The sequence below is a fragment of the Harmonia axyridis genome, chromosome 2, assembly GCF_914767665.1.
Source record: "Harmonia axyridis chromosome 2, icHarAxyr1.1, whole genome shotgun sequence".
NCBI classification, from domain to species: domain Eukaryota; kingdom Metazoa; phylum Arthropoda; class Insecta; order Coleoptera; family Coccinellidae; genus Harmonia; species Harmonia axyridis.
In genome coordinates, this window is record NC_059502.1 from 20311504 (window position 1) to 20331763 (window position 20260).

At 32.1% G+C, this 20260-nt stretch overlaps 1 protein-coding gene and 5 long non-coding RNA genes across 7 annotated transcripts in view; 5 read left to right on the forward strand and 1 right to left on the reverse strand.

Annotated features, from left to right (window-relative positions):
- LOC123673652 (SCY1-like protein 2) overlaps positions 1–20260 on the reverse strand; it is a 224692-nt gene that overhangs the window by 103911 nt on the left and 100521 nt on the right. The gene's annotated exons all lie outside the window — the stretch shown is intronic.
- On the forward strand, positions 2050–3133 carry LOC123673656. Its single transcript, XR_006746527.1, has 2 exons — positions 2050–2298; positions 2860–3133. It is a non-coding gene; the product is annotated as an uncharacterized LOC123673656 (long non-coding RNA).
- Positions 8539–9590, forward strand: LOC123673659. The gene is made up of 2 exons (XR_006746529.1): positions 8539–8803; positions 9346–9590. It is a non-coding gene; the product is annotated as an uncharacterized LOC123673659 (long non-coding RNA).
- LOC123673657 lies at positions 11767–12752 on the forward strand. The gene is made up of 2 exons (XR_006746528.1): positions 11767–11930; positions 12496–12752. It is a non-coding gene; the product is annotated as an uncharacterized LOC123673657 (long non-coding RNA).
- On the forward strand, positions 15001–15950 carry LOC123673654. The gene is made up of 2 exons (XR_006746525.1): positions 15001–15134; positions 15682–15950. It is a non-coding gene; the product is annotated as an uncharacterized LOC123673654 (long non-coding RNA).
- On the forward strand, positions 18321–19336 carry LOC123673655. The gene is made up of 2 exons (XR_006746526.1): positions 18321–18480; positions 19116–19336. It is a non-coding gene; the product is annotated as an uncharacterized LOC123673655 (long non-coding RNA).

Sequence of the window (20260 nt, forward strand, 5' to 3'; positions counted from 1 at the left end):
GCTATGAGGTGAATCCAGCATATGGTTCATTAACATTTTGTTGAGAGAGTTAATAATAGAAAATCATTCAATATATACAGGGTGTTTCATCATGAACTGGAGTAACTGGACAAATATAGATGGTAGTGTAGATGATAAAAAAGAATCACTTTTGCTTCATGACATATAAACCGCTCTTGAAACAAAAGCGAGATACTGGGTGTTCAGTGGAGATTTGGTATAAGATTTATTATGGTGGATCTTCGAAAAACGGTTGTTTGTCACAAATAAGTATATTTCAAATATAATGTATAACTCCTAAATTGGAGAAAATATGCTAGGTTCACTATTTTAATCAGCGGTTGCCAAATTGAATTCCATTATCAGAATGTACAGAGTGTTCCAAATTTTATTCTCTGTGAGAACATCTCGAGAACAATATGAATCAAAGAAAATATCTTCAGTGCATTTCCATAAACATCTTGGCTATTAGGATGAATTTTTTTGTAGCAGTAAAAGTCATATTCAGATTCAGAATAAATATTCCAAGACATAGGATTATTATAACTATTCCGACTCATGATGGGAAGTGGTGAAATGGTAATAACATTGATAAAATTGATCAGAAAATATAGTGGAAATTATATTAGTTAATCTCACATAGTCCTTTTAATTTTTCACCAAGAATATTTTCTTCAATGGTATGACAATAAAACCGATCAAATTGCCACGTGACAGCACGCGTAGGTACTACTATTTCGAGCAATGAAAGTAACCAAATCGACAGAAAAGTTCGATAGGCGATGGACTAACTATATGGGATTCATTGAAAAGGGCTGGTAAGATAATAAATTCCCTGCACTCTAATGAATTTCTGAGAACTTGGAAATCCTTTTTAGTATATCTGTGGCAAGAGAATTCTGAGTACCAACATATACCAACATATCATAATAAAATCAATCCATGAAATCTGGGCGAATCTAGTATATTCTGAATCTGGTTTTACAAGATGTCGCAGAATGAATGGATTACAGATATAGAGAAAATATATTTCAGAGAAAGCTTCTCTTTTTTTTTTATCTGTCAAGTTTCCTTGGGTTTGCTATCCTAAGAATTAGTGAGTTATCACTTGCATTCGGTAATATTTCATTTTAATTTCGTCCACAAAAAGAATGAAAATTGGTTTAGTACTCTGTGTGTGAAGTGAAAGTAAACTAGGGTACCTAATAGCAAATTGATACAACTGATCGAGGTTATGTTTCGTTGTCATAGAGCCAACTATCTGGACTTAATGACGTAGGACACTTCAAGGCTTTACCTCACCTTAAAATTGGCTTAGAACACGTTTCATTCACAAAAGAAACTTCTCACGGAAAAAAAAACTTCACTTTCGAATATGGTACTGGCCCTTACAAGCATCACAGAAATCAAATATAGTGCCAAGTAAACATTCGGATATATTTACTTTATTTTGTACAGTGAATAATTACTTCAAATAAATATGTATATAATAAAAATTTTAAGCTTTCTGTACTCCACATGAGTGTGTTCCTCATTTTTATTTGATATTCTTCGTTTTTCTTCGCTTGGCTTCTCGATCAACATATAATTTTGTATAGATTTGGAAATTCCATATTCGAATATAATGTTTTTTTCGATCAAACCTATTATTTCGAATTGTACCAAACAACGAAATTTCCTACGGCCATATTTACCGAACCTCTAGTAGGATTTTGTAAATTAACAAATTTGCGTCATTTGAAATCCCAACCTTCCATGAAATTCTCAAGTTTTAGTTATTTTCGTTGAGAGTTGAGTGTTTACGAACGGACAGAATCTATTTTTAGTATGGATTTATAATCATTCAGTCGAACCCAACCATTTGTTACTATAACTGGATTGAATTTCGAAAATTACAGACATTGTTATACTTAATGATAACTGATAGAGGAATCAGTTTAACGAACGAGAGCTGATAAAGATGCGATAATGCGTTTTTCGGCAAAAAATATTCACAAATAATTGCACTTGGGTTGATTATTATCTACTTCGAAATGAGAAATAAATAATTTAACTGCAATGATGCATATTCATGTATCTATTTCGCATCGAAATCATATAAATATGCCCATTCACACCCCATAAAATTCAGTCATAACCACTCTCCCGATATTGATATTTCCAAATATTTTGAACAGAACCTAACACTATATTCGAAAAAATGAAAACGACTAAAGGGGTGTTTATCTGTTTTATGCTTCTCTTCGTTTATTGCTCAGCTTCACCAATTATTTACGAACAATCTTCAACAGAAACGGGGTGAGTTGACATTATTCATTGAATCTTTGTATTATTACTTCAGATTTCAAAGATAAAACATGTCTCAATCACACTCATTCGAAAAAATCTTGTGATATACCTTCAAATAAAAAAATAAGAATTCCTGCGAGCGCTAGCAACTAGTACTTCATTCGCATGCGTAAACATGCGTACAATTTTCCGCATATTGTGAGAAACACGTACTTTATTCGCACTCTTATGAGTCTAGTCGAATTTCATCAATCTTTCATAATCAACAACCGTTTTGAGGTGAGTTGATACTGAACGATCCATTTGATAAACTAATCTTAATTAAATCAATTTCCATCAAACCGTATCATAATCACAATTTCATTTTCTCTTCTCATTTTTATTTATGGAAGATCATTGAATCAACTAAGATTTTTGGTTTTTATCTGATGAAGTACTCCATCGAAAAATGTTATTTCTCACTTGCGCAAAGAGTGCCTTCTCCTGAAGTAAAATATTCAAATGTATTCGCGTGTGGAAAAGTAGCATTTTGTGCACTGGTTGGGATAATAACCTCTTTGTTATTTTAAGGAACATTCCTGGTGAAATGTCTACGAGTTCTCCAAGATACAAAGACGAAAGTTTCTATGGAAGTAAAGTATTGGGTCGTATAAGTTCAGCAGCACTGGCGTCTCTAGGTGGATGAATAGCAGATTGCTTGATAGGACTATGATTATTTATCAGTCATAATATCTGGTCAAAATAATCGTGGAATAACTATGTTTTCTATTGATTCTCAATGTATATGGAACATATTGATATAACGAATGGAATTATTTGAATAAAATATTCGAAAACAATGTAACAGTTTTTACCTTTTTTTTCACAGAATAAGTCATTTCAATTCCAACAATAAGTATAAATGAAAAAGAGATCTAAATCAAAGTTGGAACGTGGAAACATTTTCATCACGCTATGAGGTGAATCCAGCATATGGTTCATTAACATTTTGTTGAGAGAGTTAATAATAGAAAATCATTCAATATATACAGGGTGTTTCATCATGAACTGGAGTAACTGGACAAATATAGATGGTAGTGTAGATGATAAAAAAGAATCACTTTTGCTTCATGACATATAAACCGCTCTTGAAACAAAAGCGAGATACTGGGTGTTCAGTGGAGATTTGGTATAAGATTTATTATGGTGGATCTTCGAAAAACGGTTGTTTGTCACAAATAAGTATATTTCAAATATAATGTATAACTCCTAAATTGGAGAAAATATGCTAGGTTCACTATTTTAATCAGCGGTTGCCAAATTGAATTCCATTATCAGAATGTACAGAGTGTTCCAAATTTTATTCTCTGTGAGAACATCTCGAGAACAATATGAATCAAAGAAAATATCTTCAGTGCATTTCCATAAACATCTTGGCTATTAGGATGAATTTTTTTGTAGCAGTAAAAGTCATATTCAGATTCAGAATAAATATTCCAAGACATAGGATTATTATAACTATTCCGACTCATGATGGGAAGTGGTGAAATGGTAATAACATTGATAAAATTGATCAGAAAATATAGTGGAAATTATATTAGTTAATCTCACATAGTCCTTTTAATTTTTCACCAAGAATATTTTCTTCAATGGTATGACAATAAAACCGATCAAATTGCCACGTGACAGCACGCGTAGGTACTACTATTTCGAGCAATGAAAGTAACCAAATCGACAGAAAAGTTCGATAGGCGATGGACTAACTATATGGGATTCATTGAAAAGGGCTGGTAAGATAATAAATTCCCTGCACTCTAATGAATTTCTGAGAACTTGGAAATCCTTTTTAGTATATCTGTGGCAAGAGAATTCTGAGTACCAACATATACCAACATATCATAATAAAATCAATCCATGAAATCTGGGCGAATCTAGTATATTCTGAATCTGGTTTTACAAGATGTCGCAGAATGAATGGATTACAGATATAGAGAAAATATATTTCAGAGAAAGCTTCTCTTTTTTTTTTATCTGTCAAGTTTCCTTGGGTTTGCTATCCTAAGAATTAGTGAGTTATCACTTGCATTCGGTAATATTTCATTTTAATTTCGTCCACAAAAAGAATGAAAATTGGTTTAGTACTCTGTGTGTGAAGTGAAAGTAAACTAGGGTACCTAATAGCAAATTGATACAACTGATCGAGGTTATGTTTCGTTGTCATAGAGCCAACTATCTGGACTTAATGACGTAGGACACTTCAAGGCTTTACCTCACCTTAAAATTGGCTTAGAACACGTTTCATTCACAAAAGAAACTTCTCACGGAAAAAAAAACTTCACTTTCGAATATGGTACTGGCCCTTACAAGCATCACAGAAATCAAATATAGTGCCAAGTAAACATTCGGATATATTTACTTTATTTTGTACAGTGAATAATTACTTCAAATAAATATGTATATAATAAAAATTTTAAGCTTTCTGTACTCCACATGAGTGTGTTCCTCATTTTTATTTGATATTCTTCGTTTTTCTTCGCTTGGCTTCTCGATCAACATATAATTTTGTATAGATTTGGAAATTCCATATTCGAATATAATGTTTTTTTCGATCAAACCTATTATTTCGAATTGTACCAAACAACGAAATTTCCTACGGCCATATTTACCGAACCTCTAGTAGGATTTTGTAAATTAACAAATTTGCGTCATTTGAAATCCCAACCTTCCATGAAATTCTCAAGTTTTAGTTATTTTCGTTGAGAGTTGAGTGTTTACGAACGGACAGAATCTATTTTTAGTATGGATTTATAATCATTCAGTCGAACCCAACCATTTGTTACTATAACTGGATTGAATTTCGAAAATTACAGACATTGTTATACTTAATGATAACTGATAGAGGAATCAGTTTAACGAACGAGAGCTGATAAAGATGCGATAATGCGTTTTTCGCCAAAAAATATTCACAAATAATTGCACTTGGGTTGATTATTATCTACTTCGAAATGAGAAATAAATAATTCAACTGCAATGATGCATATTCATGTATTTATTTCGCATCGAAATCATATAAATATGCCCATTCACACCCCATAAAATTCAGTCATAATCACTCTCCCGATATTGATATTTCCAAACATTTTGAACAGAACCTAACACTATATTCGAAAAAATGAAAACGACTAAAGGGGTGTTTATCTGTTTTATGCTTCTCTTCGTTTATTGCTCAGCTTCACCAATTATTTACGAACAATCTTCAACAGAAACGGGGTGAGTTGACATTATTCAATGAATCTTTGTATTATTACTTCAGATTTCAAAGATAAAACATGTCTCAATCACACTCATTCGAAAAAATCTTGTGATATACCTTCAAATAAAAATCATAAGAATTCCTGCGAGCGCTAGCAACTAGTACTTCATTCGCATGCGTAAAGTTACAATTTTCCGCACATTGTGAGGAACACGTACTTTATTCTCACTCTCATGAGTCTAGTCGAATTTCATCAATCTTTTATAATCAACAACCGTTTTGAGGTGAGTAAATACTGAACGACCCATTTGATAAACTTATCTTAATTAAATCAACCTCCATCAAACCGTATCATAATCACAATTTCATTTTCTCTTCTCATTTTTATTTATGAAAAATCATTGAATGAACTAAGATTTTTGATGAAGTACTCCATCGAAAAATGTTATTTCTCACTTGCGCAAAGAGTGCCTCTTCCAGAAGTATAATATTCAAATGTATTCGCGTGTGGAAAAGTAGCATTTTGTGCACTGGTTGGGATAATAACCTCTTTGTTATTTTAAGGAACATTCCTGGTGAAATGTCTACGAGTTCTCCACGATACAAAGACGAAAGATTCTATGGAAGTAAAGTATTGGGCCGTATAAGTTCAGCAGCACTGGCGTCTCTAGGTGGATGAATAGCAGATTGCTTGATAGGACTATGATTATTTATGAGTCATAATATCTGGTCAAAATAATCGTGGAATAACTATTATATGTTTTCTATTGATTCTCATGATATATGGAATATATTGATATAACCAATGGAATTATTTGAATAAAATATTTGAAAACAATGTAACAGTTTTTACCTTTTTTTTCACAGAATAAGTCCTTTCAATTCCTACAATTACCTTAAATGAAAAAGAGATCTGAATCAAAGTTGGAAAGTGGAAAATTTTCATCACGCTATGAGGTGAATCCAGCATATGGTTCATCAAACATTTTGTTAAGAGAGTTAATAATAGAAAATCATTCAATATATACAGGGTGTTTCATCATGAACTGGAGTAACTGGACAAATATATATAGTACTGTAGATGATAAAAGAGAATCACTTTTGCTTCATGACATATAAACCGCTTTTAAAACAAAATCGAGATACTGGGTGTTCAGTGGAGATTTGGTGATTAAGATTAATTATGGAGGATCTTCGAAAAAACGGTTGTTTGTCACAAATAAATATATTTCAGTACTACATTCGAATATAATGTAGGTTCAACTCTTAAAATTTAAGAAATAATGCTAGGTTCACTATTTTAATCAACGGTTGCCAAATTGGATTTAATTATCAGAATGTACAGAGTGTTCCAAATTTTATGCTCTGTGAGAACATCTCGAGAACAATATGAATCAGAGAAAAAAATCTTCAGTGCATTTCCATAAACATCTTGGCTTTTAGGATGAATTTTGTTGTAGCAGTGAGAGTCATATTCAGATTCAGAATGAATATTCCAAGACATAGGATTATTATAACTATTCCTACCTATGATGGGAAGTGGTAAAATGGTAATAACATTGATAAAATTGATCAGAAAATATAGTGGAAATTATATTAGTTAATCTCACATAGTCCTTTTCATTTTTCTCCAAGAATATTTTCTTCAATGGTATGACAATAAAACCGATCAAATTGCCACGTGACAGCACGCGTAGGTATACTACTATTTCGAGCAATGAAAGTAACCAAATCGATAGAAAATTTCGATAGGCGATGAACTAACTATATGGGATTCATTGAAAAGGGCTGGTAAGATAATAAATTCCCTGCACCCTAATGAATTTCTGAGAACATGGAAATCCTTTTTAGTATATCTGTGGCAAGAGAATTCTGAGTACCAACATATACCAACATATCATAATAAAATCAATCCATAAAATCTGGGCGAATCTTATATATTCTGAATCTGGTTTTACAAGATGTCGCAGAATGAATGGATTAGTTACAGATATAGAGAAAATATATTTCAGAGAAAGCTTCTCTTTATTTTTAACTGCCAAGTTTCCTTGGGTTTGCTATCCTGAGAATAAGCGAGTTATCACTTGCATTCGGTAATATTTCATTTTAATTTCGTCCACAAAAAAAATAAAAATTGGTATAGTATTCTGTGTGTGAAGTGAAAGTACACTAGGGTACCTAATAGCAAATTGATACAACTGATCGAGGTTATGTTTCGTTGTCATAGAGCCAACTATCTGGACTTAATGACGTAGGACACTTCAAGGCTTTACTTCACCTTAAAATTGGCTTAGAACACGTCTCATTCACAAAAAAAATTCTAACGGAAAAGAAAACTTCGCTTTCGAATATGGAACTGGCCCTTACAAGCATCATAGAAATCAAATATAGTGCCAAGTAAGCATTCGGATATATTTACTTTATTTTGTACAGTAAATAATTACTTCAAATAAATATGTATATAATAAAAATTTTAAGCTTTCTATACTCCACATGAGTGTGTTCCTCATTTTTAGGTATTTGATATTCTTCGTTTTTCTTCGCTTGGCTTCTCGATCAACATGAAATTTTGTATAGATTTGGAAATTTTTATTACATATTCAAATATAATATTGTTTTCGATCAAACCTATTATTTCGAATTGTACCAAACAACGAAATTTCCTACGGCTATATTTACCGAACCTCTAGTAGGATTTTGTGAATTAACAAATTAGCGTCATTTGAAATCCCAACCTTCCATGAAATTTTCAAGTTTTAGTTATTTTCGTTGAGAGTTGAGTGTTTACGAACGGACAGAATCTATTTTTAGTATGGATTTATAATCATTCAGTCGAATCCAACCATTTGATACTATAACTGGATTGAATTTCGAAAATTACAGACATTGTTCTACTTAATGATAGCTGATAGAGGAATCAGTTTAACGAACGAGAGCTGATAAAGATGCGATAATGCTTTTTTCGCCAAAAATATTCAGAAATAATTGCACTTGGGTTGATGATTATCTACTTCGAAATGACAAATGAATAATTTAACTGCAATGATGCATATTCATGTCCCTATTTCACATTGAAATCATATAAATATGCCCATTCACACCTCATAAAATTAAGTCATAATCACTCTTCTGATATTGATATTTCCAAATATTTTGAACAGAACCTAACAAAATATCCGAAAAAATGAAAACGACTGAAGTAATATTTATCTGTTTTGTCATTCTCTTTGTTTATTGCTCAGCTTCACCAATTATTTACGAACAATCTTCAACAGAAACAGGGTGAGTTGACATTTTTCATTGAATCTTTGTATTGTTACTTCAGATTTCAAAGATTTCGTTAAAACATGTCTCAATGACACTCATTCGAAAAAATCTTGTGATATACCTTCAAATAAAAAAAATAAAAATTTTCTGCGAGCGCTAGAAACTAGTACTTCATTCGCATGCGTAAAGTTACAATTTTCCGCACATTGTGAGGAAACACGTACTTTATTCGCACTCTTATGAGTCTAGTCGAATTTCATCAATCTTTCATAATCAATAACCGTTTTGAGGTGAGTTAAAACTCAACGACCCATTTGATAAACTTATCTAAATTAAATCAACCTCCATCAAACCGTATATTAATTACAATTTCATTTTCTCTTTTCATTTTCATTTATGGAAAATCATTGAAAGAACTAAGATTTTTGATGATGAATGTTATTTCTAACTTGCGCAAAGAGTGCCTTTTCCAGACGTAAAATATTCAAATGTATTCACGTGTGGAAAAGTAGCATTTTGTGCATTGGTTGGGAAAATAACCTCTTTGTTATTTTAAGGAACATTCTTGGTGAAATGTCTACGAGTTCTCCACAATACGAAGACGAAAGTTTCTCTGGAAGAAGAGTATCTGGTCGTTTAGATCCAAAATTACTGGCGTCTCTAGCTGGATGAATGGCAGATTGCTCGATAGGTTATGGACTATTCTATAGAAGCCATAATATAGTTTTCTATGGATACTCATGAAATATGGAACATATTGATATAACCAATGGAATTATTTGAATAAAATATTTGAAAACAATGTAACAGTTTTTACCTTTTTTTTCACAGAATAATCAATAATCATTTCAATTCCAACCATTAGAATATATGAAAAAGAGATCTAAATCAAAGTTGGAACGTGGAAAAATTTTCATCACGCTATGAGGTGAATCCAGCATATGGTTCATCAACATTTTGTTGAGAGATTTAATAATGGAAAATCATTCAATATATACAGGGTGTTATCATGAACTGGAGTAACTGGACGAATATAGATAGTAGTGTAGATGATAAAAAAAAATCACTTTTGCTTCATGACATATAAACCGCTTTTGAAACAAAAGCGAGATACTGGGCGTTCAGTGGAGATTTGGTATAGGATTTATTATATAGGATCTTTGAAAAAACGGTTGTTTGTCACAAATGAGTATTTTTCGGTACTACACTCAAATATAATGTATAACTCTTAAAATTGGAAAAAATATGCTGGTTCACTATTTTAATCAGCGGTTGCCTAATTGGATTCCATTATCAGAATGTACAGAGTGTTCCAAATTTTATGCTCTGTGAGAACATCTCGAGAACAATATGAATCAGAGAAAATATCTTCAGTGCATTTCCATAAACATCTTGGCTTTCAGGATGAATTTTGTTGTAGCAGTAAAAGTCATATTCAGAATAAATATTCCAAGATATAGGATTATTATAACTATCCCGACCGATGATGGGAAATGGTGCAATGGTAATAACATTGATAAAATTGATCAGATAATATAGTGGAAATTATATTGGTTAATCTCACATAGTTCTTTTCGTTTTCCACCAACAATCTTTTCTTCAATAACACCGATCAAATTGCCACCTGACAGCACGAGTAGGTACTTCTATTTCGAGCAATGAAAGTAACCAAATCGACATATAAAATTTCGATAGACGAACTTTTTTCAACTAACGGACTGAGATTTGGAAATCCTTTGCAGTATATCTGTGGCAAGAGAATTCTGAGTACCAACATATTATAATAAAATAAAACCATGAAATCTGTGCGAATCTGGTATATTCTAGTACGATTTAGTTTTACAAGATGTCGCAGAATGAATGGATAAGTTAAAGATATAGACATAATATATTTAAGAGAAAGTTTCTCTACTTTTAAATGACAAGTTTCCTAGGGTTAACTATCCTGAGATTTAGCGAGTTATCACTTGCATTCGGTAATATTTCATTTTAATTTCGTCCACAAAAAGAATAAAAATTGGTATAGTACTCTGTGTGTGAAGTGAAAGTAAACTAGGGTACCTTATATCAAATGGACAAAACTGATCGAGTTTATGCTTAGTTGTCATAGAGCAAACTATCTGGACTTTATGACGTGACGAAGAACACTTCAAAGCTTCCTCTCACAAAATTGGCTTAGAACAAGTTTCATTCACAAAAAAAAATTCTCACGGAAAAGGAAACTTCGCTTTCGAATATGGAACTGGCCCTTACAAGCATCATAGAAATCAAATATAGTGCCAAGTAAACATTCGGATATATTTACTTTATTTTGTACAGTAAATAATAAACTCAAATGAATATGTATATAATAAAAATTTTAAGCTTTCCGTACTTCACATGGATGTTTTCCTCATTTTTATTTGATATTCTTCATTTTTCTTCGCTTGGCCTCTCGATCAACATGAAAATTTGCATAGATTTGGAAATTTCTATTCCATATTCAAATATAATGTTCTTTTCGATCAAACCTAATGTTTCGAATTGTACAAAAAAACGAAATTTGCTACGGCCATATTTACCGAACCTCTAGTAGGATTATGTAAATCAACAAATTACCGTCATTCTAAATCCCAAGCTTCCTTGAAATTTTCAAGTTTCAGTTATTTTTGATGAGAGTTGAGTGTTTACGAACGGACAGAATCTATTTTTGGATGATATCATAATCATTCAGTCGAACCCAACCATTTGACCATTTGACAGACATTGTTATACTCAATGATAGCTGATAGAGGAATAAGTTTAACGAACGAGAGCTGATAAAGATGCGATAATGCGTTTTTGGCCAAAAAATATTCACAAATAATTGCACTTGGGTTGATTATTATCTACTTCGAAATGAGAAATAAATAATTCAACTGCAATGATGCATATTCATGTATTTATTTCGCATCGAAATCATTTAAATATGCCCATTCACACCCCATAAAATTCAGTCATAATCACTCTCCCGATATTGATAGTTCCAAATATTTTGAACAGAACCTAACACTATATTCGAAAAAATGAAAACGACTAAAGGGATGTTTATCTGTTTTATGCTTCTCTTCGTTTATTGCTCATCTTCACCAATTATTTACGAACAATCTTCAACAGAAACGGGGTGAGTTGACATTATTCATTGAATCTTTGTATTATTACTTCAGATTTCAAAGATTTCGATAAAACATGTCTCAATCACACTCATTCGAAAAAATCTTGTGATATACCTTCAAATAAAAAAAAATAAGAATTCCTGCGAGCGCTAGCAACTAGTACTTCATTCGCATGCGTGAAGTTACAATTTTCCGCACATTGTGAGGAACACGTACTTTATTCGCACTCTTATGAGTCTAGTCGAATTTCATCAATCATTCATAATCAACAACCGTTTTGAGGTGAGTTAATACTGAACGACCCATTTGATAAACTTATCTTAATTAAATCAACCTCCATCAAATCGTATCATAATCACAATTTCATTTTCTCTTCTCATTTTTATTTATGGAAAATCATTGAATGAACTAAGATTTTTGGACTTTATCTGATGAAGTACTCCATCGAAAAATGTTATTTCTCACTTGCGCAAAGAGTGCCTTCTCCAGAAGTAAAATATTCAAATGTATTCGAGTGTGGAAAAGTAGCATTTTGTGCACTGGTTGGGATAATAACCTCTTTGTTATTTTAAGGAACATTCCTGGTGAAATGTCTACGAGTTCTCCACGATACAAAGACGAAAGTTTCTATGGAAGTAAAGTATTGGGCCGTATAAGTTCAGCAGCACTGGCATCTCTAGGTGGATGAATAGCAGATTGCTTGATAGGACTATGATCATATATCTGGTCAAAATAATCGTGGAATAACTATGTTTTCCATTGATTCTCAATGTATATGGAACATATTGATATAACCAATGGAATTATTTGAATAAAATATTTGAAAACAATGTAACAGTTTCTACCTTTTTTTTCACAAAATAAGTCATTTCAATTCCAACAATTAGTATAAATGAAAAAGAGATCTAAATCAAAGTTGGAACGTGGAAAATTTTTCTTCACGCTATGAGGTGAATCCAGCATATGGTTCATCAACATTTTGTTGAGAGAGTTAAGAATAGAAAATCATTCAATATATACAGGGTGTTTCATCATGAACTGGAGTAACTGGACAAATATAGATAGTGTGGATGATAAAAAAGAATTACTTTTGCTTCATGACATATAAACCGCTTTTGAAGCAAAAGCGAGATACTGGGTGTTCAGTGGAGATTTGGTATAAGATTCATTATGGTGGATCTTGCCAAATTGAATTCCATTATCAGAATGTACAGAGTGTTTCAAATTTTATGCTCTGTGAGGAAATCTCGAGAACAATATGAATCAGAGAAAAATCTTCATGGCATTTCCATAAACTTCTTGGCTTTTAGGATGAATTTTGTTGTAGCAGTAAAAGTCATATTCAGATTCAGAATAAATATTCCAAGACATAGGATTATTATAACAATTTCGACCTATGATGGAAAGTGGTGAAATGGTTATAACATTGATAAAATTGATCAGAAAATATAGTGGAAATTATATTAGTTAATCTCACATAGTCCTTTTCATTTTTCACCAAGAATATTTTCTTCAATGGTATGACAATAAAACCGATCAAATTGCCACGTGACAGCACGCGTAGGTACTACTATTTCGAGCAATGAAAGTAACCAAATCGACAGAAAATTTCGATAGGCGATGAACTAACTATATGGGATTCATTGAAAAGAGCTGGTAAGATAATAAATTCCCTGTACCCTAATGAATTTCTGAGAACTTGGAAATCCTTTTTAGTTAATCTGTTGCAAGAGAATTCTGAGTACCAACATATCTTAATAAAATCAATTCATGAAATCTGGGCGAATCTGGTTTCACAAGATGTCGCAGAATGAATGGATTAGTTACAGATATAGAGAAAATATATTTCAGAGAAAGCTTCTCTTTTTTTTTTAATTGCCAAGTTTCCTTGGGTTTGCAATCCTAAGAATTAGCGAGTTATCACATGCATCGGTAATATTTCATTTTAATTTCGTCCACAAAAAAAATAAAAATTGGTATAGTACTCTGTGTGTGAAGTGAAAGTACACTAGGGTACCTAATAGCAAATTGATACAACTGATCGAGGTTATGTTTCGTTGTCATAGAGCCAACTATCTGGACTTAATGACGTAGGACACTTCAAGGTTTTACTTCACCTTAAAATTGGCTTAGAACACGTTTCATTCACAAAAGAAACTTCTCACGGAAAAAGAAACTTCACTTTCGAATATGGAACTGGCCCTTACAAGCATCACAGAAATTAAATATAGTGCCAAGTAAACATTCGGATATATTTACTTTATTTTGTACAGTAAATAATTACTTCAAATAAATATGTATATAATAAAAATTTTAGGCTTTCTGTACTCCACATGGGTGTGTTCCTCATTTTTTTCATTTGATATTCTTCGTTTTTCTTCGCTTGGCTTCTCGATCAACATGAAATTTTGTATAGATTTGAAAATTTTTATTCCATATTCAAATATAATGTTCTTTTCGATCAAACCTATTATTTCGAATTGTACCAAACAACGACATTTCCTACGGCCATATTTACCGAACCTCTCTAGTAGGATTTTGTGAATTAACAAATTAGCGTCATTTGAAATCCCAACCTTCCATGAAATTTTCAAGTTTTAGTTATTTTCGTTGAGAGTTGAGTGTTTACGAACGGACAGAATCTATTTTTAGTATGGATTTATAATCATTCAGTCGAATCCAACCATTTGATACTATAACTGGATTGAATTTCGAAAATTACAGACATTGTTATAACTTTTATGCGGCTTCATCGCCCTTTGTGGTACGCGTATAAATGAGTTGCGCTCTGTGTTGGATGACTATGAAATGTGAAATGTTATACTTAATGATAGCTGATAGAGGAATCAGTTTAACGAACGAGAGCTGATAAAGATGCGATAATGCGTTTTTCGCCAAAAAATATTCACAAATAATTGCACTTGGGTTGATTATTATCTACTTCGAAATGAGAAATAAATAATTCAACTGCAATGATGCATATTCATGTATCTATTTCGCATCGAAATCATATAAATATGCCCATTCACACCCCATAAAATTCAGTCATAATCACTATCCCGATATTGATATTTCCAAACATTTTGAACAGCACCTAACACTATATTCGAAAAAATGAAAACGACTAAAGGGGTGTTTATCTGTTTTATGCTTCTCTTCGTTTATTGCTCAGCTTCACCAATTATTTACGAACAATCTTCAACAGAAACGGGGTGAGTTGACATTATTCAATGAATCTTTGTATTATTACTTCAGATTTCAAAGATAAAACATGTCTCAATCACACTCATTCGAAAAAATCTTGTGATATACCTTCAAATAAAAATCATAAGAATTCCTGCGAGCGTTAGCAACTAGTACTTCATTCGCATGCGTAAAGTTACAATTTTCCGCACATTGTGAGGAACACGTACTTTATTCTCACTCTCATGAGTCTAGTCGAATTTCATCAATCTTTTATAATCAACAACCGTTTTGAGGTGAGTAAATACTGAACGACCCATTTGATAAACTTATCTTAATTAAATCAACCTCCATCAAACCGTATCATAATCACAATTTCATTTTCTCTTCTCATTTTTATTTATGAAAAATCATTGAATGAACTAAGATTTTTGATGAAGTACTCCATCGAAAAATGTTATTTCTCACTTGCGCAAAGAGTGCCTCTTCCAGAAGTATAATATTCAAATGTATTCGCGTGTGGAAAAGTAGCATTTTGTGCACTGGTTGGGATAATAACCTCTTTGTTATTTTAAGGAACATTCCTGGTGAAATGTCTACGAGTTCTCCACGATACAAAGACGAAAGATTCTATGGAAGTAAAGTATTGGGCCGTATAAGTTCAGCAGCACTGGCGTCTCTAGGTGGATGAATAGCAGATTGCTTGATAGGACTATGATTATTTATGAGTCATAATATCTGGTCAAAATAATCGTGGAATAACTATGTTTTCCATTGATTCTCAATGTATATGGAACATATTGATATAACCAATGGAATTATTTGAATAAAATATTTGAAAACAATGTAACAGTTTTTACCTTTTTTTTTCACAGAATAAGTCCTTTCAATTCCTACAATTAGCTTAAATGAAAAAGAGATCTGAATCAAAGTTGGAAAGTGGAGAAATTTTCATCACGCTATGAGGTGAATCCAGCATATGGTTCATCAAACATTTTGTTAAGAGAGTTAATAATAGAAAATCATTCAATATATACAGGGTGTTTCATCATGAACTGGAGTAACTGGACAAATATATATAGTACTGTAGATGATAAAAGAGAATCACTTTTGCTTCATGACATATAAACCGCTTTTAAAACAAAAGCGAGATACTGGGTGTTCAGTGGAGATTTGGTGATTAAGATTAATTATGGAGGATCTTCGAAAAAACGGTTGTTTGTCACAAATAAATATATTTCAGTACTACATTCGAATATAATGTAGGTTCAACTCTTAAAATTTAAGAAATAATGCTAGGTTCACTATTTTAATCAACGGTTGCCAAATTGGATTTAATTATCAGAATGTACAAAGTGTTCCAAATTTTATGCTCTGTGAGAACATCTCGAGAACAATATGAATCAGAGAAAAAAATCTTCAGTGCATTTCCATAAACATCTTGGCTTTTAGGATGAATTTTGTTGTAGCAGTAAGAGTCATATTCAGATTCAGAATGAATATTCCAAGACATAGGATTATTATAACTATTCCTACCTATGATGGGAAGTGGTAAAATGGTAATAACATTGATAAAATTGATCAGAAAATATAGTGGAAATTATATTAGTTAATCTCACATAGTCCTTTTCATTTTTCTCCAAGAATATTTTCTTCAATGGTATGACAATAAAACCGATCAAATTGCCACGTGACAGCACGCGTAGGTATACTACTATTTCGAGCAATGAAAGTAACCAAATCGATAGAAAATTTCGATAGGCGATGAACTAACTATATGGGATTCATTGAAAAGGGCTGGTAAGATAATAAATTCCCTGCACCCTAATGAATTTCTGAGAACTTGGAAATCCTTTTTAGTATATCTGTGGCAAGAGAATTCTGAGTACCAACATATACCAACATATCATAATAAAATCAATCCATAAAATCTGGGCGAATCTTATATATTCTGAATCTGGTTTTACAAGATGTCCCAGAATGAATGGATTAGTTACAGATATAGAGAAAATATATTTCAGAGAGAGCTACTCTTTATTTTTAACTGCCAAGTTTCCTTGGGTTTGCTATCCTGAGAATAAGCGAGTTATCACTTGCATTCGGTAATATTTCATTTTAATTTCGCCCACAAAAAGAATAAAAATTGGTATAGTATTCTGTGTGTGAAGTGAAAGTAAACTAGGGTACCTAATAGCAAATTGATACAACTGATCGAGGTTATGTTTCGTTGTCATAGAGCCAACTATCTGGACTTAATGACGTAGGACACTTCAAGGCTTTACTTCACCTTAAAATTGGCTTAGAACACGTCTCATTCACAAAAAAAATTCTAACGGAAAAGAAAACTTCGCTTTCGAATATGGAACTGGCCCTTACAAGCATCATAGAAATCAAATATAGTGCCAAGTAAGCATTCGGATACATTTACTTTATTTTGTACAGTAAATAATTACTTCAAATAAATATGTATATAATAAAAATGTTAAGCTTTCTATACTCCACATGAGTGTGTTCCTCATTTTTAGGTATTTGATATTCTTCGTTTTTCTTCGCTTGGCTTCTCGATCAACATGAAATTTTGTATAGATTTGGAAATTTTTATTACATATTCAAATATAATATTGTTTTCGATCAAACCTATTATTTCGAATTGTACCAAACAACGAAATTTCCTACGGCTATATTTACCGAACCTCTAGTAGGATTTTGTGAATTAACAAATTAGCGTCATTTGAAATCCCAACCTTCCATGAAATTTTCAAGTTTTAGTTATTTTCGTTGAGAGTTGAGTGTTTACGAACGGACAGAATCTATTTTTAGTATGGATTTATAATCATTCAGTCGAATCCAACCATTTGATACTATAACTGGATTGAATTTCGAAAATTACAGACATTGTTATAACTTTTATGCGGCTTCATCGCCCTTTGTGGTACGCGTATAAATGAGTTGCGCTCTGTGTTGGATGACTATGAAATGTGAAATGTTATACTTAATGATAGCTGATAGAGGAATCAGTTTAACGAACGAGAGCTGATAAAGATGCGATAATGCGTTTTTCGCCAAAAAATATTCACAAATAATTGCACTTGGGTTGATTATTATCTACTTCGAAATGAGAAATAAATAATTTAACTGATGCATATTTATGTACCTATTTCACATTGAAATCATATAAATATGCCCATTCACACCTCATAATATTCAGTCATAATCACTCTCCTGATATTGATATTTCCAAATATTTTGAACCGAACCTAACACTATATTCGAAAAAATAAAAATGACTAAAGGGATTTTTATCTGTTTTATGATTCTCTTCGTATATTGCTCAGCTTCACCAATTATTTACGATCAATCTTCAACAGAAATGGGGTGAGTTGACATTCTTCCTTGAATATTTGGATTATTTCTTCTGATTTTGAAGGCAAGAAAGAGCGCATATTACCCATACACAATTTTAGAAATATATATCTCAATCACATTTATTCAAAAAACTCTTGTGATATTCATTCAATTTGAAAAAAAATCTTTATGAGGGTTCGCAAATAGTACTTCATTCGCATGCGCAAAGTTAAAATTTCCCGCTCGTTATAAAAAAACATTTACATTATTCGCACGGCGTGCGGCAAATAACTTTGCGCATACAATTATTTCCTTGAAATGAACGAGTGTTCTTATGAGTCTAGTCAACCTTCATCAAGCCATATAAACAACAATAATTCTCAGTTGAGTTAATACTCGAATCAACCTTCATTAAACCGTACCATGAGTCTTCTTAAATAAACTAACCAGAAGTCCATTTTCTCTAAATATTTTTCATTTTCATTCATGGGGAATAACTGAATAAACTATGATTTTTGATTTTCATCTGATGAAGCACGGAAAATGTTATTTCTAAAACGCGCATGAAGTGTCTTTTCCAGACGTAAAATATTTAAATGTATTCGCGGGAGGAAAAGTAGCATTTTGTGCACTGGTTGGGATAATAACCTTTTTGTTATTTTAAGGAACATTCCTGGTGAAATGTCTACGTTTTCTCCACGATACAAAGACGAAAGTTTCTATGGAAGTAAAGTATTGGGCCGTATAAGTTCAGCAGCACTGGCGTCTCTAGGTGGATGAATTGCAGATTGCTTGATAGGACTATGACTATTTATGATCCAAAATATCTGGTCAATATAATTTTGGAATAACTATGGAATTATTAGAATAAAATATTTGAAAACGATGTCACAGTTTTTTTCATTGTCTTCATAGAATATGTCATTTTAATTTCAACAATCAGCACAAATAAAAAAGGTAGGTAAATCAAAGTTGGAACGTGGAAAAATTTTCACCACGATATGAGGAATATCTAGAATATGATGCATTCATGATGTTCCACCATGAACTAGACAAATACATAGTAGTGTAGATGATATAAGAGAATCATCTCTGCTTGGTGACATACCTATCTCGTTTTCGAAACATAAGCGAGATACTAGGTGTTCAAGTAATTTTGGAGTAACATTTGGCGAAAAAGATTAGTTGTGGTGATCAATGACATAAAGGTCTCTTGTCACAAATTTTTATTTTGATAAAAAAAAATCACAATTTCACCTGCCCTATTTTTAACGTCACTGGTAATATCCGTGAAATTATAAATTTTTCGCATTCCCCATTCATTCTTGAGTAAAAAGTGTATACATATTCAAACCGGAAAAACTAACCATTTTCAAGAGAAGTAGGTACACTCACCGGCAAAAAACGGGGCCACCTAAAATTTTGTTGGAGTTCGTTGTCAGAAAACTTTTGTAATTTTCCATTGATTCAAATTATTTCTATGCCAAATTGAGAATGAATTTTTGGTATTCAAACAACCTCCAGAAAAGTTCTCCAAATATGCTGATAGCTAATTCATACATTGTGAAAAAAACATGTATTTAAAGTACAATTTTTCAACACCCTGTGGAACAGTTCGAGACATTTGTAAAGTTTACGCTGAGTTCATTACAAAGACCATCTTTTTCACCCTCTTTCAGTTATTATTTCACTTTAAAATCTTGATTTCTTTTGAAGATACACGTATTCAAATAAGTGCCTATAGTTGGACTCTGACCATCAACAATATGAACCAACCCCTTCAAGCCTCTAGATAGTTATCGTTTTTACG